The 23,454-nt window shown below is 47.5% G+C and overlaps 1 protein-coding gene across 1 annotated transcript in view; it reads left to right on the top strand.

Annotated features, from left to right (window-relative positions):
* Positions 1 to 23,454, top strand: part of HUWE1 (HECT, UBA and WWE domain containing E3 ubiquitin protein ligase 1) — a gene marked incomplete in the record, with an annotated part of 5,008,559 nt that overhangs the window by 2,371,179 nt on the left and 2,613,926 nt on the right.

Genomic DNA, 23,454 nt, shown 5'->3' with positions numbered 1-23,454 from the left:
CATTCACTCTACCCACTGCTGCCCAATCCCTAACAGACTCATCAGACTATGCATGGGGGGCTCACTTGGCAGGGCAGTGCATTCAGGGCAGATGGAACCCAAGTCAAATGCACCTGCATATCAATCAAAAAGAAATGTTAGCTGTACAGAATGATCTGACAACCTTCAAGGACCACATTCTTCCAGGACAATTATTGGTAAAGATGGACAGCACCACTGTTATGTGGTACATAAGCAGGGAGGGATCCCACTCATAACCCTCTGCAGAGTAGCCGTGGCTCTGTGGAACACAGCCGTGAGCTACCAAGTGCACCTACATGCTCAATTCCTGCCACGAAAGCTAAATACACTGCCAGATGACCTAAGCAGAAATCTCAAGGTCCCACACAAGTGGAAACTGGAAATAAATGGGGGAGCCCAGAGATAGACCTGTTTGCCTCCCATCAGAACCATCAGTTGGACAATTTCTGCACAAGGACACCCCACAAGCTTGGAAAGTGGATGCCCTGTCCTTCACATGGAAAAACCTATGAGTTTATGCCTATTGTCCACTGCCTCTCCTTTCCAAAGTGCTACTAAAGATCATACAGGACAAATCAAGGGCAATACTGATTGTACCGGACTGTCCATGCCAATACTGGTACCCCGTCTTGCGCAGTGTGTCACTGCTGGTGCCATGGCACCTGCCTCAGACCCCTGCCCTGCTGCCCCAGCAGGAGGGCCAGATTCTGCACCCTCAGCTTCAAGCCCTGAAACTTGAAGCCTGGCTAATTACCTAACCTTTCCGTTACCATTCCTCAGTAGGCAAGTGATGGATGTCATTCTGGAGGTAAGGAGTCCTAGTACTAGAAAATCCTATGCTGAAAAATGGAAAAGGTTCTGTTCCTGGAGCCAAACTCCGAGGATGGGCACAGCAGTGCCCAATTTACTTCCTATTCTTCAATACTTAACTAAGATGTTTCACAAGGGCCTTTCCTTTTCTTGCATCAGAATTTATGCCTCAGTAATTTCAGCACATTACTATACAGAGTCACCCTTCTCTCGTCCACTGCTGAAGCAATTCCTCATGGGCCAAAAACTTAATACCACCCAGGAGAGCCCCTACTTCAGCCAGGGACCTTAACTTTGTATTGGAAAGGCTCACTCTTCCTCCCTTTGAGCCAGCTGCAAATGCAGAGTTGAAATTCCTTTCTTGGAAAACCGCCTTCCTTCTAGCCATCACTTCAGCAAGAAGGGTGTCTGAATTCAGGCCCTCATGGCAATGGAGCCTTTTATCATGATTCATGTGGGCAGGGTGTCCCTCAGGACCAATCACTCATTTATGCCCAAGGTGGTATCCAGTTTGGCTCTTAATCAGTCCATTCATTTGCTAACCTTTTCTAATCCACAGAACAAGGGAGAACGAATACTGCACTCCTTGGACGTGCACAGACAACTTAGATTTTACTTGGACAGGACTAACCCCCTCAGGAAATCTGAACAGCTGCTGGTGGCATTTGCTGCAGGGGAAGAGGGGAAGGCAATTTCAAAGCAAACCATTTGTAAGTGGATAGACCATTGCATTCATCTGTGCTCTAAGCACCATGGAAAACCTACCGTACAGGGGATAAGACCACATTCAACCAGGGCTGCATGCACCGTTGCAGCCTCTCTCAGAGATGTCCCTACCATGGACATCCTAGAAGCTGCTACCTGGAGTTCTGTACATACCTTCACCAAGCATTACCACTTGCCAATATTTTCTAAATCCAGAGCTGGCTTTGCCACTGCAGTCTTGCAGGGCCTTATAGCTGGTCCTAATGCTATCTAATTGCCTCCTCCCATCCTTAGCTTTGGGAATCTACCCAAATGTGATGACTGCAACAAGTGAAACACGAAGAACATAGTACAGTTGTATACACTTAACATAAATGTAGATGTTGGAGTGTATTCACTGTTGCAGTCCTGGTTACCCTCCCTCCAGCCCCCTGACTTCTGTTGACTATACCTCTATTCTTGTTTACTATGCTTAAAAGCTTTTTGGTGTATTTGCTTTTTTGTTGGAGGTGTAACCTTGTATATAATTGCTTCCCATTATGGGGGGCACCTGACATCTGGTGCAAGAAAAACTGATGTAATGGCTTATGCTGCATGCTTTATACCCCTGACTACCTGACGTCATGAAAGATGAGACCGCAGCGGACGCAGGTCCCAAGAGTTTGATAAACAGGCCGACTGAGGGCTACCTGCAAGCAGATGACCCAAATGTGATGACTGCAACAGTGAATGCACTCTTACATCTACATTTATGGTAAGTGTACACATCTGTACTTTCTGAGAATTAGCAAAGAAGGATACACATTACTCTTTAAAGAGCAAATGAAAAGCTTTTAGTATAGTTTAAAAAAGTAATCTGCAAGTAAATCCCTTAATTGCAGTTATAATCACTTTATGTTGGAAGGAAGTTTTTGAAGCTACCAACATACAAGTCAGGAGAAACTTGATGTGGATGTTTTAGCTGAGTCAGTATGTCCAAGCATTTTTTGGTCAATGAGTAATTGTTTAATTAGTCAGTTCTGTTATGCTCATCTTTAGATGACTGGAGCAATAGCCTAGCTGTTTGGGTTATATTTTGCCCAAGATATGGCTACTGACCAGGTTTCAAAGCTTAAGAGCCACCTTCTCTGTGATCTAACTGCCAGGGACGTGAGCAAAGCCACAGAAAAAGGCTGTTTGGGTGCCAAAAGTATCAGATTTCTTGCAGCCAGTGTGCACTTCCTTTGCAGGCCTCATGGATCTTGAGGTCCGCTAGCGATCCTTCAAGGCTGTGCAAAAAAGTACTCTTCTGGGGGAAACCTTCTACTCCATTTTCTGAGAAAAAAATGTGCTTTTCCTATGGAAAATGTATTTTATGCTGGGGGAAGTTTTATGAACTGTGTGACTGTAGGGGAGATTTTCTCAGAATGTGCTTGACTGCCAAAACTGTGTTAAAAATCCATTATTATACTTTTTCATGTAGATTTGAGAGTGTTGGAGGCAGGATATTGTGCTTTGGACCGTAACTTTTGTTTGACTCAAAAAGCTTTATTTTTCAGTCAGGAGATTTTACATTCACAGCCTCTGCTACTAGTCTTTCAGGATTCTTTCTCAGCTGGACAATGACACAGTTACTGGTCTCCTTGTTTCTTCATTTATTCTCTTCAAATAAAAACTGCTAGGGAGTCCTTGGCTGACAGATGAGCTCCCTCATTTTCTCAGCCACAGAGTGGCTGGACTTGGTTCCTCAGACTGCTCATTGATGTCTGTCTTGCCCCTCTTTTTGTAGCTCATCAGGAAGCCAGCAAGAATGGAGGAGTTGGACATGGCCCCTGTGACTGTAGGGTTGTCCTCGCCAGGCAAGGGAAGAACTACTGTTTGCCTCTGGGGAAAGAGTGCATATTATGGTGATCATGTTTCACTGTTGCAGTCATCAAATTTGGATTTCCTGCCAGGGGAGGGGTAGCCCTCAGTTGGCCCGAGTACCAGAGGCTTAGTATTTCTGTGTATGTTGCTGTTGCTCCAGGACTGACATCAGGTAGTCAGTGGTATAAAATCAGGCAGCCGACACAATTACATCAGTCTTTCCTGCCGAGGAGCCTGAAGCAGAAGCAGTTTGCACAAGTGCCAGTCGGACGCTACCTGAGTTGTCATTTCCGAATTGAAGTCTTCTAAAGCCAAGTACGCCATTGGGGTTTCTTTTTCTTGCTCTAACCGAGGTCAGAAAAAGTTAACAATTGTCTCGCCTGTGGAAAGCAAATACCACACCGAGACTTTCATTCGTACTGCGTCCCCGCTTTAGGCCCAGACCATGACATCCCCCGCTGTCGCTTTTGTGCTTTGTTCAACGCTAGAACTATACATCTGAAGTAGAATTCATTTGTCTTCAACCTGTGGGTATGGATCCGATATCTGATCCGAACCGGCATGGTTTATCCAGCTATGGATCCGAGCTCCTAGCTTCTCCCCTCACCCATAATGCCCTGCTTTCCCTACATGACCTCAGATCTAGTTTGCCGCGCATGGTAAAGGCTGGGTCGTCAGAGCTCCAAAAGCTAAGTCTTAGTATTCTTGTTAAAGGGTTTTAAAACTTTTAAAACTTTTAAGTTGTGTGAAAGTTATAGGTTTCCCTTCTGTTTATATCTTTTTTGGGTTAATTTAATATAGTTTTTACCCTCCCCTTGCTGGTTCGTGTCTGAGGCCCCAAAGGCTGTTTTTTCAAAGTGCTCCGAGTGTGGCCATAAGCTTTCCCCTGCTGATGGCCACACTCGGTGCGTTCGATGCCTTGGGGTTGAACACCTCACTTCAGGGTGTTCAGTCTGTGCAGGGTTCAACCCCATGGCATTGAAGGAGCGGAGGTCGAAGCTGGTCTTGGCAGGACTCTTGCCCCCATACTCTGCTTCGCCCCCCCCCCCCGCCCCCTTGGTGGTCGCTGCTTCGGCAGTCCCTGCCTTGCCTGCTCCCCCTCCTCCACCCGGGATTCAAACTCCTGCCAAAGGGTCGGAGGAGAGTGAAGCCAGGAAAAAGGACCGGAGAGAGCAGCACCACAAGCGGCGGGCCGAGACCTCCGTTTCAGCCCCGCCGGCCAAGCGGGCTTCTCCTCCCTCTCTGGCTGCTGGCTCTCCCCCTCCTCGGCTCCGGTCACCGTGTTTTTCACCGGAGCCTGAGGATGAGGAGACCCGACCTCTTTCGAGGCTATCGAGGCGGCACTCGAGACCTACCTCTGTAGCCTCGTCGAGGTCTACTTACAGCCTCTCCGATGCTGATCTGGACCGGATGATGAGAAGGTTCATCCAGGCCTAGATGCAGATGGGAGTGCTCCTGCCCCACCCCACCCCCTCTGGGGGGGGGGAGCTCGACCCCCTTTTTTAAGCCCATTGCTCCTTCTCCGACCCACTACCCGGGTTCGGAGCGCCCGGAGCCGGGCAGCCTCGGAGCTGCGGTTGGGTCGGCGCCGACAGTACTGGGTACTTCGGATCCGACCCTGCCTTCGAGTCTGTTGGATCCGACCTCTCGGAGCCTTGGCCCGAGCTTCGGATCCGAGGGACTCTGTGTGCCTTCGGCGCCGTCCTTGTCGGAGTACACTGGTCCCTCTGATCAGAGGAGCTCGGCGCCGGCTCCGATCCGCTCATCGGATCCGAGGGGGAGACGACTTTCGGATCCTATTGTCGAGGCTGGCTCCCCCTCGGCTTTTGATGTAGTGGAGAGGGCTCTGTTGAGGGCATCCGGACCCCCGGCCCTTGCTTCGGCTCCGTCCCGCACTCAATCTGCTCTGGGCCACGCTTCCATCACCCGCCCACTGGGACAGCCCGCTTCACTGCCCCACGCAGTTCCTGTGGTTCTGGACATTGCTGGTGTGGGCTCCTCTGACAGCCACCCCGAGGAAGCACCTCGCAAGCATTCGTGTAAGAGGAGGCACATAGACTCCCCCGAGTCTTTGACCGAAGACACTGACTTGGAGGAAGGGGAAGGCTCCCCAAGATCACCCACTGAGGATGTCTCCTTCGGAGATATCATGGAAATGTTATGGATTAGAGGTGGGTGGTCTGCCCCAAAGTCTTCCTCGGACGAGTCAGTGTTCTTGGAGGCATTTGAAGCGGGCCCGTCTACCTCTTGGGTGTCCCCTCCTGCTGACCCCCTGGTGGACCTTATTACCACCAGGGCGTGGAAGGACCTGGACACCATGGAGCCAATCCCTAAGTTGCCCGACAGGATCCTTAGCCCCCTGCTGACCGTGCCCACTGGAGCAAGGGACCCCCGGTAGATGCCATGTTGTCGGCAGCAGCCACTAAGAGGGAACTCGCCCAGGGGAGTCCCTCAGTCCATCCCCCGAGCAAGGAGTCTCGGATGATGGACCGTTTGGGGAAGCGAATCTTTAGTTCAGCGACCTTCTCAGTGAGGGCGCTCAACTATTTGGCACACGTCATTAGGATGCAACGCGATCTTATCAAGGAATACGCTGCATCCCCCCCAGAGTCCATATTGGAGGAGGACAAACTTATGCACTCCACCCATATGGCCACTCTTCGTTCTGTGACTAACACCTCTATGCGGTTACTTTCCCACGCTACCGAGGGAGCCGCTAGAGCTGCGGGAGCGGGCCTAGTCACAAGATGGCAGGCCTGGCTCCGCCACTGCGATTTTACGGAGCCCTTCAAGGCGTCATTCGCGAATGCCCCCTTTGACGGTTCTGCCGTTTTTGGCAAGACGGTTCACGATACCTTGGTTCAGAGCGAGAAGGACGGGAAGACGCTGTCTGCCATTGGAGTCCGCTTCTCTGCCCCAGAGGTCCTACTCTAGGAACCAAAAGGGCCAGAAGAAGATGTGGTTCCGGAAGTCGCAGCATTCCCAACCCGCTCTGGACAACTAGTCCTTCCGTGGCAGAGGAGGACAGGGAGGACGCCACCCTAGGGGCAGAGGGGCTCCCAGGAACTTTGGGTCCAGGGAACCTTTCTCTGAACGGCCCACGCAGCAACCCTGATGGGTTGCCCGACTGCTCCACTCTGGAGGCAGTCGGGGGACGTTTCTTGGAGTACCTAGCGGCATGGGAGTCCATTACATCGGACCGCTGGGTACTCTGGATTATATCCTGAGGTTATAAGATCCCCTTTCTTCATGTCCCAAAGTTAAAAATCCTCCCCGATGTTCCACCTGATCAGAGGGAGGCCTCTTCAGCAGAAATTGGCCATCTGCTGAGAAAGAGCCATCCAGCCCGTCCCCCCAGACCAGATCGGATCAGGGTTCTACTCCAGGTTCTTTTTAGTGCCAAAAAAGACGGGGGACCTAAGACCCATTCTAGACCTGTCCCTGTTGAACCTGTCAGTTCCCAAAGAGAAGTTTCGGATGGTCACTTTGCAGTCCATCCTTCTCCTTCTAGGGGAGAATCACTGGATGTGCTCTATAGACCTCAAGGACGCGTACTACCACATTCTGATGGACAGACGATCCAGGAGGTTTCTTCGCTTCCAGCTGGGAGCCAGTCACTACCAGTTCAGGGTCCTTCCCTTTGGTCTCACCACAGCCCCCAGGGTGTTCACCAAAGTGTTAGCAGTGGTTTCGGCCCACCTGAGGCTTCAGGGGGTGCAGGTCTTTCCGTACCTAGACGACTGGCTTCTCACCGCCCCAACAAGGCATCTACTCTCTTTGGCAAGAGACTCCTTCCTTCGTCTAGCTCCCAAGCTAGGCATCATGGTAAGCATAGAAAAGTCCAACCTGGTCCCTACTCAAACAATAGAATTTATAGGAGCCAGGTTAGACACGAGAAATTTAAGAGCCTTTCTCACAACCGACAGGGTTCGGAATCTGCGACTCCAGGTGCGGGCCATCCTTCACTCCAGCTCAACACCTGTGGAATTGATCCTGAGGGCGCTAGGATCTATGGCGGCAGCGATTACTCTTCTTCCGCACGCCCGCTTGAACATGCGGGTGCTTCAATGGACACTGCAGGTGCAATGGTCATTTCTCTCCCTCCCCCTGTATCATCCCATTGCAATCAGCAAGGCTTGCAAGCGGTCTCTCTTGTGGTGGCTCTATTCTCCGGACCTCCACAGGGGCCGCCCCTTTTGTGCATCTCCCCCTCTCACCACTGTGACCACGGACGCTTCCCGCCTCGGGTGGGGGGGGTATTTTGCGGGCCGGATGGTCCAAGGCACGTGGAGCGATTCAGAGACCTCCGTGCATATCAATGTTCTGGAAATGAGGGCGGTGCTCTTAGCATTGCGAGCACTTCAGGCCCTCCTTCCCCTGGGAACAATTGTGATTCAATCAGACAACATGTCGGTGGTCTGGTACATCAACAAACAGGGGGTAACCAGGTCTTACCCTTTATGTCGAGAAGCCATGAGAGTGTGGGAATGGGCGATCTCCACCAACCGGTTTCTCATCGCAACGCATATTCCGGGTCGGACCAACATCCTAGCGGACAAGCTCAGTCGCACCATTCTCTCCCCGTACGAGTGGTCTCTCAATTCTCAAGTAGCGAAATGTATCTTCGCACAGTGGGGGACTCCCTGTTGCGATCTCTTTGCTTCTTCTTTAAACGCCAAGTGCGACAGTTTTTTCACTCTAATCCCCCTTCCAGGGGATTCTCCGAGAGACGCTCTGGTGCATGCTTGGCCTCTCGGTCTTCTTTATGCATACCCCCCTCTACCTCTGATGCTACAAGTACTTCAGAAAGCCTCTCGGTTGGGTTGCAGAATAATCCTCATTGCTCCGTTCTGGCCTCGACAGATCTGGTTCCCTTACCTAAGGTCTCATTCAGTGAATCCACCTTGGATTCTAGATCCCATTCCGGATCTGATATCACACCCGTCGAACCTGCCAGCTCCGAACCTGGACAACCTGAAGTTGACTGCTTGGCTGCTCCAGTTCCACTCCTAATCAGGACTCTCGGTATCTCGTCCCCAGTTAAGGCCATTCTGGTAGCGGCCCACAAGCCCTCTACCAGAAAAATTTACCGCACTAAATGGAAGCGTTTCTCCATTTGGGCAGAGCGGCAAGACCTAGATCCTTTCACGGTTCTCCTTCCTTTGGTTCTAGATTTCCTTACTACTCTCTTTAATGATGGCACCAGTAGTTCCCCGGTCAAAGTTCAGCTGGCGGCCATATCTCATTACTATGTTGGACATGATTCAGGGTCTCTTATGTCGGCTAAGTTATGCAAAACCTTCCTAAAAGGCACCTCTTTGCTCAGACCCCCTGTCAAAGAAACTGTTCCCCCGTGGGATCTTTCCTTGGTACTTCAGGCCTTGACCGCTCCCCCCTTCGAACCTGCGGCCACAGTCAATCTTAAATACTTGTCCTTTAAGACTGCTTTTTTGGTAGCCATTACTTCGGCTAAGAGAGTTTCTGAGCTTCAGGCCCTGTCCATGAAACCGCCTTATTTGATTTTTCATCCGGACCGGGTGTACCTAAGGATCAATCCCTCCTTTCTTCCTAAAGTTGCTTCAGAAGCTAACATTAATGAGTCCATCAACCTCCCTGTTTTCTTCCCTAAGTATCAAAACAAAGGCGAATACAAGCTGCATTCCTTGGATGTTCACAGGCAGCTTCGTTTTTACCTTCATAGGACAGCTGGTCATAGGCAATCAGACCAGTTGTTCATTTCTTTTGCCAAATTTAATCTGGGTAAACCAATTTCCAAAGTTTCTTTGTCACGCTGGATTTCTCAGTGTATTCTGTTGGCGTACCAAGCCTTTGGGAGGCCCGCACCGGAGGGAGCCCATGCTCATTCGACCCGGTCTGTCTCTACTTCAGCGGCCTTTAAGTCTAGGGTTCCTCTGGATGACATTTGTTCAGCAGCCACTTGGGCTTCATCTCATACCTTTATTACTCATTACAAGCTGGACGTCACTTCTAGAGGAAGAGCATCCTTTGGCTCCGCGGTGCTCCGGAATAGCCTTCCATGATGGCCACCCAAGATTCAGGTAGCTGGGGACTCTGTTCCACAGGTTGCTGACAAATGAATTCTCCTACTTCAGATTTAGAAGTTATGTACTTACCATAACATTCCATCTGAGTAGGTGGATTAATTTGTCTGCAACCATCCCGCCCTCCTATCCCCCTGGCCTTGTCAGTTTCCTACATAGGGTGTGTTACCCTTTGGTTAGGGTAGTTGGTGCAGGGCAAACTCGATCTGAGGTCATGTAGGGAGAGCAGGGCATTATGGGTGAGGGGAGGAGCTAGGAGCTCTGATCCATAGCTGGATAAACCATGCCGGTTCGGATCCGATATCGGATCCATACCCACAGGTTGCAGACAAATGAATCCACCTACTCAGATGGAACGTTATGGTAAGTACATAACTTCTAAGTCATCGGGCCCTTATTGAAGTTAAGTATTTTTGCTCTCGGTCCTCTAATTCCGATATGGCTTTGGTAAACGATCCGACTACTTATCTTCCAAAAAAATGTAAGGATAAAGAGAGAGACTGCCAAAACTGCCGACGACGCTTCTGTTAAGCTAGTCACCAGTTCTCTGGTCCTCAGTGAGGTGCTTTCGCAGCTCCTGATGCTCGCATCTGTGGATTCGCAAGCCGCTACAGAGACCCTTTCGGAGTCCGGTATGCTACCATACTCTTCGACTAAGGATCTTACGGATGTCTGTTGGATGGGTCCGGAGCCGCTGAGCAGGCACTGGTTTACGAGGAAGTACTTTGCACTACTGATACTCGACACAGGCTGACTACTTCTTTCGCATCTTCAGTTCTTGCAAAAACAACTGAGTTTCTAAGGCACAGGGTGCGAACCACATGCAAAAAACTGACCCAAGCTCATGCACCTGCTTCCTTGCCTCATTCTCAAATGCTTAAAATGTCAGAACTTGGGGTAAGCCAGGCTACCCCCTTCTAAGGGAAAGAGACTTGTCCCCAGTAGTTTTATCTTAACAGGAGTCAGATGACTCTGCATCTGAATATGAAGATATGCAACCCCTCTCTGCTTATGAGTATTCTGATCCAAAGGAATCTGTCCCTTCTGCCTCTCCACCTGAGTACTTTTCCTTTGGGGAAAGCCTGCATACTTTAAGGGAGCATTTCCTGTGGGAATGTCATAACTATCCTCAGTCGAAAAAGACTCTTGGGGGGGGGGGGGATTCTTAGGTGGTATTTAGCACAGACCTCTGGCCATTCCTCCTGTCCTGGATGTTGTGGATGATGTTTTTATGGAATCTAGTCTGACCCCCTGACACCCTCCCTCCTGCTCCCAGGAAACCTGACTGGTATTAAGAGTCCCTGACTCACAAATTTCTTTTCAAAAATCTTACAGCTGACCCCGAGGTAATCTCTCAAGGACCTAAAAGAATCAAAGCAACTGCAGCTAAGAATCCCACCCCCTCAGATAGGGTTTCCCTAGCATTAGACAGGTGGGGTAAAAAAGTATACATCTCTGCTAATCTTGCTATTAGAGCATTAATTTGTTAGTTCCACATGCTGAAATATCAGCAACATAGCATGGAACTCCTCAAGCAAAAAATGTCATCTTTTCCTGCTTGCGTAGAAAATAGTTACAAGAGTTAATGCATTCTGCAAGTCAAGTAACTAAGCACACCTTTGGATGTGGTTTTGACGCCCTAGAAGCATTTTGCAGGGCAGCAGTCACTGGTTCTGTCCTTAGAAGGCATGCTTGGCTTAAGTAATAGACCTTGCCAGATCATGTCAAATCCAAATTATTGGACGCACTCTTTGCACAAAGACCACTTATTTGGCACCAAGGTAGAAGAGGTCTTAAAAAAGATGGAAGAAAAAGCTAAATCTATGCAGACAGTGAAAGACTTCTTAGAGGTTCAACCACCGAGGTTCACTAGGCATTGTCCCTCCAAGCACTGGTCCTTTCCTGCCCCCTCCAGGCCAGCTCAGCCAGACCCAGGGGAAGCAGACCCCTCAGACAACCGCTCCAGGGAATGCAGAGATCTAAGCAATGGAGTTCCTCCTCTTCAGAGTCAGTGAGTGCAAAGCCACCCCCTTATGGTAAGAACTCAAAATGACTTTTCACTTCAACTCTTTCCCTCTGCCCACCTGCTCGTGCCCTTAGGAGGAAAACTCTCCTTCCACGCAAGCAACTTGGCCACCATTACAAACAATCGCTGGGTCCTCAGCATAGTGTCCCAGGGATACAAATTTTATTTCCATACACTGCCAACCCCAAAAGTGTTCCCTGATCTTCCCCCAAACCAGTGGGCAGAGGCCAAAAAACAAGTCTCTCCCTTCTCTCCATGAGGGCAATAGAGCATGTTCCCACAGAAACAGGCCAAGGTTTCTACTCCAGACTCTTCTGGTACTCAGAAAAGAGGGCACATGGCACCCCATCCTCGATCTATCTATTCTTAATCACCTTTCTGGTGATTCCAAAATTCAAAATGCTCACCTTCCAGCAGCTTCTACCTTTGCTTTCCAAGGATGCTTTATTAGCCATCCTCGACCTAAGAGGCCTACCTACACATCCCTTTCAGGGAATCATGCAAGAAATACCTACGTTTCAGGGCAGGATCTCAGCACTCTAAGATGTTCGTGTTACCTTGCTGCAGTCATCACACTTGGGTTATCCTGTCGTCAGGCGGTCCCGCAGTCGGCCGGAATTCCGAAGTCTTGGTCCGACATCGGTTGCTGTCGCCTCATCCCTGACGTCAGTGCACCAGGGGTATATATATATATTGCAACAAACGCCATTTTCTTCAGTCTTTCTTGCCGCGCGGTGCCCGAAGCAGAAGCAGTTCGCAAGTGCCGGTCGGCCGACTCCTGAGATTGTCGAATTCGAATTTCAGACCGAAGTCTTCTATAAAGCTAAGTACCCCATTGGGGAAACTTTTCTTGCCTCAGACCGATGTCAGAAAAAGTTAACAATTGCATTTCTTGTGGGAAGCAAATACCTCATAAGGATTTTCATTCTTACTGCATACCTTGCCTAGGGCCCTGATCACGACGTCACTTGTCGGTTTTGTGCTAGGTTTAATAAGCGTACTATTAAAAGGTGATTTGACTTCACACGACACTATTTTGGTAGAAAATTTAACTATAACATACCGTCAGAGCTTTCGACTACCGGCGTACACAAAAAAACGCAGGGATAAGGACTGACAGCCCAGGCCTAAGCCAGTTTCCGAGGTCTCTTGATCTGGTCTCCGGTACTCCGGTTCTCAGTGAGGCTCCGACGCAGCTCCTGAATACCGCAGATCTGAAACCTGAGACCGCTACGGATATTTTGACGGAATGTACTAGGCCAACGCAGCCTTTTACTTTAGGCCCTTCCGACGACTTAGCTTCTAATGACGTCGGTACTACAGAAACGCCATCGGTTTCTGAAGGCATTTTCAGACCGACACTCACCATTAAAATGTTTTCTAAGTCTAAGACTCTCCTAAATCTAAAAAGACTGCACTTCAGTCCCCTGTTCAAGTCCCTATGCCTAAGAAACAGATGCTCAAAATGGCTGAAGATTTGATTTCTCTTATCAGGGGGTTCACAGCCCCCTCCTGACAAAAGGCCTAGACAAGAGGAAGACTCTGCTTCCTCTGAGCAACTGTCCATTTCTTCAGATTCCTCTGAGGACTAAGATTATTCCTACTCTCCTTATGAAGATTCCGATGCTGAGGACTCTATTCCCTCAGCTTCTCCTCCTGAGGACTACTCCTTTGAGGAAGCTTTACACACTAAGGGAACATTTTCACTGGGAAGGTCAGGACTACTCTGATTCCAAGAAAAGGCTCCGAGAGTTTCTCTTACTCCCCCAGCACAGACCCCTAGCCATCCCACCTGTGTTGGACATTGTGGATGATGTCTATTTAGAATCCAGTTTCAACCCAGACTCTCTTCCTCCTGCTCTGGCTAAGCCTGACAGATACTACAGAGTACCTGATTCCCCCATATTTCTTTACAAAAGCCCAGTAGCTGACCCAGAGACCATCTCCCAGGGTCCCAAGGGGGCTAAAGCTTCTATGGCTAAAAACCCAGTACCTTCTGAGAGGGATTCCAGAGCACTAGACAGGTGGCAGAAAAAGGTTTACACCTCAGCCACATTAGCTATGAGGGCACTAAATTGTCAATTTCATATGCTTAAGTATCAGTAATTTCTAATCTCTCAGTTAAAGCAAAGGATAACCTCCCTACCCCAACAATCTGAATTGAAAGTAGTACAGGATTTGTTGGATGCCACTGAGCAGGTGGGCAAGCATACCTTGCAGTGTGGGTTTGATTCTTTGGAGGCCTCCTGCAGAGCAGCTGTCACTGGATCGGTTATATGTAGGCATGCTTTGTTAAAGGAACAAAGTCTGCCTGATCATGTTAAAGCAAAACTACTAGATGCTCCCTTACAGCAGGATGTTCTTTTTAGAGTTAAAGCAGAAGAAGTTTTAAAGAAAATGGAAGATAAGGCAAAATCAATGCAGACAGCCAAAGATTTCCTACAAGTACAACCCCCTTGCTTCAGTAGAAACTGGCCAACAAAAAATTGGTCCTTTCCAGCTACTTACAGACCACATAGGGGTAAATACAGGCGCCCAAGGGGCAGAGGACAACCACAAGCCCAGTATAAACCTCGCCAATGGGGCACTACAACACAGAAGGGAGGAGAAGACAGGTCTCAACCCACCAGAAGGCAAACTCAATGACTTTCACCTCCTCTGGCCAAGCAGTACTCTGACAGCCCCCTTGGGGGGAAAACTCACACTTTTTGCAGACAACTGGCACATGGTCACAAAGGACAAATGGGTCCTAGACATAATTTTACGAGGATACAGATTCCACTTTCACACCTCGCCAATGAAAAGAGGAATGCCAAACCTGCCACAAAATCAATGGGCAGAGGCACAAAAGCAAATTACAGCTCTCGTAGACATGAGAGCCATTCACCTGGTACCTACTCGAGAGCAAGGCCAAGGATTTTACTCAGGGCTCTTTCTAGCACCCAGAAAGGACAATGCTTGTAGACCAATTCTGGACCTTTCAACTCTAAACACTTATTTACAAGTTCCCAAATTCAAGATGCTAACACTACAGCAGCTACTTCCCATGTTGGGCAAGGAAGCATGGCTAGTAACGCTGGACCTCAAGGAGGCATACCTGCATGGTCCCTATCAGACAAAGTTGCATAAGATACCTCCGTTTCATTGCAGGTTTATCCCATTATCAGTTCTCTGCACTGCCCTTTGGCATATCTACTGTGCCCAGAGTTTTCACAAAATGCCTGGCACCAGTAATTGCATACTGCAGACAAAGAGGAATTCAAATATATCCATACCTGGACGACTGCCTCATCCAAGCAGAAAGCAAAGACATTCTCTTACATCATCTGGCCTTTGTGAAGCATCTACTAAATTGTCTGGGGTACACAGTAAACGAAAAGAAGTCAAAACTAGTACCCTCACAAAAAATGACATTCCTGTGTGCCAGCTTGGATACAACGGCCCAGAAGGCTTATCTAACACCAGACAAGCAACTACAACTGACTCAATATTTCAAGACAATGGCAACAAAGACCCAATTAACTGCAAGAAAAATTCTGCAGGCTTTGGGCTTCATGGCATCTTGCATACTAATAATACCATTTGCAAAGCTGCATATGAGGAAATTACAGTGGTACCTAAAGAGCGTATGGTCTCAACACAGCCACAGCTTGGACACAATGATATCTCTCATTCCCTGCCTTCAACAGGAGTTTCTATGGTGGTCACAGGCATGTCACCTCAATAAGGGTCAGCCTTTCACCTTGCCCCCAACCAGGCAAACTATCACAACAGATGCTTCAGACTACGCCTGGGGGGCACACATGGCAGGACAATGCATTCAAGGCCTATGGACTGCAGAACAAAGAAAACTGCACATAAATCAAAAAGAGATGCTGGCTGTACAGAAAGCTCTGACAGCATTCAAGGATCTGCTACATCCAGGACAACTTGCAATAAAGACGGACAGCACCACAGTAATGTGGTACATAAACAAGGGGGCACACATTCCCACCCTCTTTGCAGGCAAGCAATGATCTTATGGAACACAGCTCGGGCCTACCAAGTCCAGTTACAAGCTCAATTCCTGCCAGGACAGAACACATTGGCAGACACCCAAAGCAGAAACATCAAAGATCCCCACGAGTGGAAACTAGACCCACAAATATTTACAATGATAACTCAGAAATGGGGCCTTCCAAACAGACCTGTTTGCCAGTCCTCAAAACTACCGACTGACAAAATTTTGTACAAGGACATTCCACCATCAAGCTTGGAAAGTGGACGCTCTCTCCTTCAGTTGGAAAAACCTGACAGCATATGCCTTTCCTCCATTACCTCTCCTCACAAAGGTTCTTTTGAAGGTCAAAAAGGAGAAACCACGACTGTTTCTCATAGCCCCAGACTGGCCACGCCAGCACTGGTACCCGCTATTGAAGAATATGGCTCACAGCCCACCATGGATATTGCCTCAAATACCCCATTTGCTCACGCAACAAAACAAACAGATTCTACACAGCCAGCTCAAAACTTTAAATCTGGCTGCATGGCAACTCTACTAAACATACAACCAGCTCCTCTTTCACAAGCACTTCTGGATGTTAATCTGGAAGCCAGAAGGCCAAGCACCAGGAAGGCTTACTCGGACAAATGGAAAAGGTTTTGTGCCTGGAACCAAGCTAAAGGCCAAGACACAACTCAACCTCACATGCCTCACATTCTGTAGTATTTAGCTGAGATGTTGCACAAAGGACTTTCCTTTTCCTCAATTAAAATCCATGCTTCAGCTATTTCAGCTCACTACGACACAAATCCACCTTTATTTTCAAATCCTCTTCTAAGGCAGTTCCTCAGAGGGGCAAAAAATAGACCACCTAGGAGAGCTCCTACACCAACATGCAACCTCAACTTTGTACTGGAAAAACTAACGCTTCCTCCCTTTGAACCAGCTTTCTCTGCAAACCTTCAGTTCCTATCTTGGAAGACTGCCCTGCTCCTGGCAATAACTTCAGCTAGGAGAGTCTCAGAACTACAGGCACTAATGGCAGTGGAACCTTTCCTCATTTTTCATAAAGACAGAGTTTCTCTACGAACTAATCCTTCCTTTATGCCTAAGGTGGTTTCCATTGTAGCTTTAAATCAAACCATCCACCTACCCACCTTCTTCCCCAATCCACAGAACGAAGATGAGAGACTCCTGCATTCCTTGGACATTGACAGGCAGCTTAGTTACTACTTGGATAAAACTAAGACTTTCAGAAAAACTGACCAGCTCTTTGTATCCTATGCTACAGCTTCTCAAGGGAGGGCTATGTCCAAGTAAACCATTTCAAAATGGATAGATTATTGCATACGGTTCTGTTATACCCATCATGGGAAACAAGTTCCTGCTACCATTAGATCCCACTCTTCCAGGGCAACAGCTACCTCTACAGCCTTTCTCAGGGGGGTTCCTACCAAGGAAATTTTAGAAGCTGCAACTTGGAGTTCTGTACACACCTTCACCAAACACTATCACTTGCCTCTTTACTCTAAGTCCAGGGCAGGCTTCGCCACTGCAGTTCTGCAGGGCCTTATTGCCTCCACTAACCCTCTGATACCTCCCCCCTACCATAGCTTTGGGATTCAACCCAAGTGTGATGACTGCAGCAGGGTAACACGATGAACATAGTACAGTTTTGTACCTGCCATAAATGTAGCTATTAGAGTGTTCACCCTACTGCAGTCCAGGTTACCCTCCCTCCATCCCCTCTGATCTACTGGCTAAATCTCTGCTATGCCTTACTGATGTATTTGCTTATAGCTGAAGGGATTTTGTGTTTGTGCAGTGTTCACACCATTTGGTACTAATTCTGATCACCCTTTTGGGGGCACCTGACATCTGGGGCAAGAAAAACTGAAGAAAATGGCGTTGGTTGCAATATATATATACCCCTGGCGCACTGATGTCAGGGATAAGGTGACAGCAACCGACGTCGGACCAAGACTTTGGAATTCCGGCCGACTGCGGGACCGCCTGACAACAGGATAACCCAAGTGTGATGACTGCTGCAGGGTGAACACTCGAACATCTACTTTTATGGTAGGTACAAAACTGTACTTTCTCTGTGCTCCCCTTCGGCTTATCTACTGCTCCCAGAGTTTTCACAAAATGTCTGGCTCCCGCCATTGCTTTTTTCAGACAAACAAATATTCAAATTTACCCATACTTAGACTGCCTGATTCAGGCAGACAGGAAAAGCTGCTTCAGCACCTGACCTTTATAAATGACCTAGTGACCTCCCTGGGGTATACTATCAATGAAAAGAAATCCAAACTAGTCCCCACAAAAATATGTATTCCTGGGTGCAAGCCTGGACACAGCATCCCAGATGGCATTCCTTACTCCGGAAACCAAGCCTGTGTGACAGTGTACTTCTCTCAACTAACCACCAGGACCCAGTTATCCGCAAGGAAAATCCTGCAATCTCTAGAGTTCATGGCTTCTTGCATCCTACTCTCTCCATATGCCAGACTTGCATATAAGGAAACTACAGAGGTACCTAAAAAGCCTGTGGTGTCAGCACACTCGACCTGGAAACTCTTATACCAATGATGCCTTGTCTAAGGAAAGATTTTGTTTGGTGAGCAGCAGAATGCTACCACAAGGGTCTTCCCTTCTCACAACCCCAAACCATCCAGACCCTCACCACAGATGCATCAGACTATGCCTGGGCGGCTCACCTGGACGGCAGGTGCATTCAGGGCCAGTGGAGCCCAAATGAAATAAACATGCCCATCAGCTAGTAAGAGATGTTGGCTGTTCAACACACCCTGACAGCTTTTAGACCCCCTACTCTCCTCGGGGCCTCTACTGATCAAAACAGACACCACCACAGTGATGTGGTATATCAGCAAGCAGGGAGGGACTCACTCTTAACGTCTGTGCAGGTTCACCATGACCCTTTGGCACACTGCCTCGGCCATGCAACTGCACCTGCTAGCACAATTCCTGCCAGGCTGTCTAAACTCTCTGGCAGACAACTTAACTTAAACAGAAACTTGCTAGATCCACACGAGTGGCAGCTAGAACACAGAACCTTCACCGTTGTAACCCAGAAATGGGTCACCCCGAAGATCGACCTCTTTGCCTCCCACTCAAATCATCAGCTCAGCAAATTCCTCCACCAGGGAACTTCAAAGCAAGGCCTGGAAAGTGGATGCTCTGTCCTTCCAGTTGGCAACCCTCTCTATGTATTCCCCTCTACCACTCATTTCAAGGGTACTGATCAGAATAAGGGAGGAAAAACTGAAGGCATTCCTGATTGCCCCAGACTGGCCACGCCAGCACTGGTACCCATTGCTGTGCTGCAGATCACTCCTGCCACCATGGCACCTACTTCAGATCCCAATACTCCTAACCCAGAGGAATAGAGAATTCATGCAGCCCCAATTGCAGACCCTAAACCTGGCAGCCTTGCTTTATTCCCTGACCTCTCCTCAAGCTGCCAGTCTAAGCAAACAAGTTCTACATGTTGTATGTGAGGCTAGATTCCCCAGCACTAGAAAATCTTATGCTTCCAAGTGGAAAAGGTTTTGCACCTGGACCCAGGCTAAGGGAGCCAGAACGTTCCAGCCCTCCCTATCTCTCATCCTGGATTACTTGGCAGACCTGCTACACAGGGGTCTATCCTTCTCCTCTATTAAAATTCATGCCTCACCCATCTCTGCTCATTTCAGCACAGAGCCACCTCTTTTCTCACACCCTGTCATCAAACAGTTCCTAAGAGGGGTTTACAACTTGAGGCCACCCAGAAGAGCTCCTACCGTAGCTTGGGACCTTAACTTTGTGTTGGAAAAGCTCACCCTGCCTCCCTTTGAACCTGCAGCTTCAGCAGAGTTAAAATTTCTCTCTTGGAAGACAGCCTTGCTTCTGGCCATCACTTCAGCTAGAAGAGTATCAGAGCTACAAGCACTTATGGCTGTAGAGCCCTTCATTTTCTATGCTGACAGGGTCTTCCTCGGGACTAACCCATCCTTCATGCCTAAAGTGGTGTCCAGTGTGGTTCTAAATCAATCCATTCATTTGCCCACCTTTTTCCCTAACCCACAAAACAAGGGGGGAAGGGTTCTGCACTCCTTAAATGTGCACAAACTGCTCAGATTATACCTGGAGAGGGTTAAATATTTTTGAAAAACTGATTTATTGCTAGACAGCTTCGCTGCAGGGGCAGAGGGCAAGGCCATTTCCAAAGAAACCATCTCCAAATGGATAGCACACTGCATCCATTTCTGCTACAGCCAGCACGGAAACCACCCCCAAAGGGGTCAGGACACATTCCACCACAGCAACCTCCACTTCTGCAGCTTTTTTCAGAGGCGTCCCCTCCAGTGACGGCTCGCAAGCTTGCAACATGGACATCTGTTCATTCTTTCAAGCATTACCACCTGCCTATCTTCTCCAAATCCATGGCAGGCTTTGCCACCGCAGTCTTGCAAGGGCATCCTAGCCAACCCCAGTCTTCTTGACTGCCTCTCCACCCTATTCTCCAGCTTTGGGAATCAACCTATATGTGATGACTGCAACAGAGAAACATGAAAAACATAGCACAGTTGTGTACACTTACCGTAAATGTAGATGTTCGAGTGTACTGTTGCAGTCCTGGTTTCCCAACCTCCATCCCCCTTGTCTGTCTCTCTCTCTCTCTCTCTCCTTACAAGGAATTTTTGGTATTTACTTTCTACTGGTGGTGTTCTTCCACCATAACCTAGCTCTCTGTTGGGGGGTCCTGAAAGTTAGGGCAAGAAAAACTGATGTAATGGCGTCCGATGCCTGATTTTATACCACTAATGACCTGACATCAGTCCTGGAGCAACAGCAAACAAAGCAAAAATACTAAGCCTGTGGCATTCGGGCCCACTGAGGGCTACCCCTGGCAGGATAACCCAAATGTGCTAACAGCAACAGTGAATACACAGTAACATCTACATGTATGGTAAATGTACACAACTGTACTGTCTACAGCATAGTCTAGGCTGGCATACCTGATCCACAGGATTATGCCTCAGCCATGAGTCTGGGTTTCATAGTTTCTATGATTACCATAAGTCCCTGGCTAAACTTCACATGAGGAGAAAATTAGTGGTACCTCAGTTTAATATTGTTTCAAAATCAGCACCCTTTAGCTTTGATTAAATTGTTGGGATTTGTGAAAAGGGAAGTATTGTGTGGTGGACCAGTTCTGTTTCAGTCCATCTCCCCCTGTTTCCCCCTTCCTCTCCAGTGTGTTGCAACAGATGCTTCAGTCTTTGTTTTGGTGGTGGAGGGCTGTATCGAAAGGGTGACAGTGTAAGGTGTGTGGAACAACCAGGACAGACTGAAGCACATTAGTGTCAGAGATGCTGGCAGTTACCAGTGCTTTGAAAGTCTTAAATCTTTGCTCTCCAGGACCTCTTCAGGTAGTCACAGACAACACATTGATGAGATATAGAAATAAAGAATGAGGGTGCCAGATATTATCCTCTGCAGACTTGTTATGATGGCGTAGGAGGTAGCAACTCAGCTTATTTTCTTTAGGCCACACACATTCCATCGGGGGGGGGGGGAAGTATTGTAACAAATGAGCTAAGCAGTACCAGGACAGACTACTAAACAAAGTTGTACTTGGGGGCTGGGGGGGTCTTCCAAGAATTAATCCAGTTTTGGGGAACACCTCAGATCTGTTTTGCCTTCTTTCATAACAGACAAAGAAATTGTTTTGCAGGATTTCTTGCAAACAGGCCTGGAATACTGATACCTTCTCATTCCAGTTGATTACATTGTTTCTGTATGCGTTTCCACCCTTTTCACTGTTAACCAGGGTTGTTAAAATGCAAAATGCTCTCCAGTGATGTTTACCCTTGTCTGTCCCAGGTAGCAGTGATGATTTATGAGAGATATCCTCTGGCCTTGTACTAATCTCAGTGTTTATCTCTCTGCCATTTCTGCTAGTCTGCCCTTAGACCCCTCCCTTTCTACAGATCCACAATTCCTACAGTTTTTGAAAGAAATTTTGCATGTTTTATCTTGGAAAACAGATGGTGGCTGCTTTGGGGTCTTAACTTTGTACTAGAAAAAGTAGCACTTCCATTTGAGCCAACTTAGCAGGCTAGTTTGAGTTTCTTGCCATAGAAAGCTGTGTTACTTATTGCTCTGATGTCTGCAGGAAGAGTATCTGACTTGCAAGCTGTTTTATAGGCGAGTCAACCCTACCTAATTTTCCACAGGGGTGGATTTTCTTTGAAATCAAAGTGGTTTCAGAGTTTATGTTGTGTCAATCTGTTAATCTTACTGTCTTCTTTCCAGAAGCTAAAAGTGAGGGGGAGAGAATCCTATAAATTGTGGATATCCACAGGCAGTTGACATACTTACTGCTTCGACAAAACTAAATCCGTTAGGAAAGCTGATCATCTTTATCTGCCTTGATGGTTAGAAAAAAGGACAACCAGTGTGAAAGCAGATAGTTTCTAGATGGTTGTCTTGCTATTTCTCTGTTCTAACCATCACAAATCATTTCCAGCTAGGGTTAGGGCCCAGTCTACCAGGGCTTTGGCTTCTTTAGGTTTGCAGAATGTGGATGAATTCAAAGTGTAGTAGAGGCAGTAGCATGGTCCTCAGTATATAATTCTACAAAGCATTACAAACTGTTTTGTTTTTCCAGGTTCCAAACAAGCTTTGCTAGACGTATTCTTCTGAGGCTCCCTGGATTCTTTATTCTTTCCTCTTTCCTGTATGTTCCTGAACTGTGGTACATTACTGCAACAGTAATCTAATGTTTTAGGGCTTATAGCATTCCTTCTTATGACAAGAAAGCTCTGAAGTTTTTTGTAACCAAACTGCCTTTTTATGTGGGTCTTCTCAAAGTCCTTTGCAATTAGGGTACTTGAAAGATGCTCTGAAGATTTGAAAGCTGGTCGGTAGTCATATCCTGGGCAGGATATCCTAAATTGCTTAGGCTGCTGCAACTGTGATGCATTAGAACGTTTAAAGTTACTGTAAGTTTACTAGCACTACTGTTCTTTACTTACCAAGCTGTTGTATTTGGCAAAATAATTCCTGTACAGTTCTTACCAATGATGTTTACCTTCCTAACATTTTATAAAAGGAAATAGACCAGAAAAACTAGGACTCATCATTTATGGAAATAGCAGCATCCATGAGCTTCTAATTTATTGCTGACTATCTGATGCAGTTATCCTTGCTAAAAGAGTGTGATAGGCATTTGCTTCCAATTTTCACGTGCTTGTGGCGTTTTTGTAAAATGCATAGTAAGAAAACTTTGAGAACTTGTTACACAAAGGTAATCTGAACCATGAAGGTGCAAGGTTCTTAAAAGTGAGCCTTTGTAACTGTACTAAAAGCTTTGCACATAAACTGAAGCGCTTGTTTTTTTTTATACTTAAGGTGGTATACAGTGTTTAATTTTTGCCATCCTGCTTTCATAGTTTCCTTGTTTTTAAGGGTTAGTTATGAATTACTGCACTGTTTTATGAACTTGGAAAAGAAACCAAGGTGGAAGAATTCTTTGAGAGAAAGAGCGAAAGGAGGAGTTGGAGCTCTCCTGCCCTCGAGTAACAGGATGGTTTTGTGAACTTCATCCTGGAGTATCTCCTTTTCATTGTTTGACCTGTTTGATTGTGATATAAGCTTCCTCTCCAGGAAAACCAAGTTGGCAGTAGCCATTAATTCTGAGAATTGTTGAACCTCCAAGTCATTATTTTAATGAGTTTGAAGCATTCCAGAAATGGTTTCTAATATCTCCGGCTTTACTATGGTTCTGGTCATTAATTTATTTCTTGAACAATTGAGTGAGGCAAGTTTTCTGCTACAAAAGCAATGCCAGAAGATTTGGTCACTGTTCTGCTAGGTGCAGTTTAGCTGCTATTGCCTAAGTGAGGGCTTTCAAACCAGTAAGCAAGCACTCTCTCATTCTAGTTAGCATATTATTTCCATTATTGCTCCATATAGGAGGCAGTACTGAGGCACAA

This window comes from Protopterus annectens, chromosome 8.part0, assembly GCF_019279795.1.
Source record: "Protopterus annectens isolate FY-2018-M chromosome 8.part0, PAN1.0, whole genome shotgun sequence".
Classification (NCBI taxonomy): domain Eukaryota; kingdom Metazoa; phylum Chordata; order Ceratodontiformes; family Protopteridae; genus Protopterus; species Protopterus annectens.
Note: the sequence above shows the minus strand (reverse complement) of the source record. Positions and strands in the feature narration are given on the sequence as shown.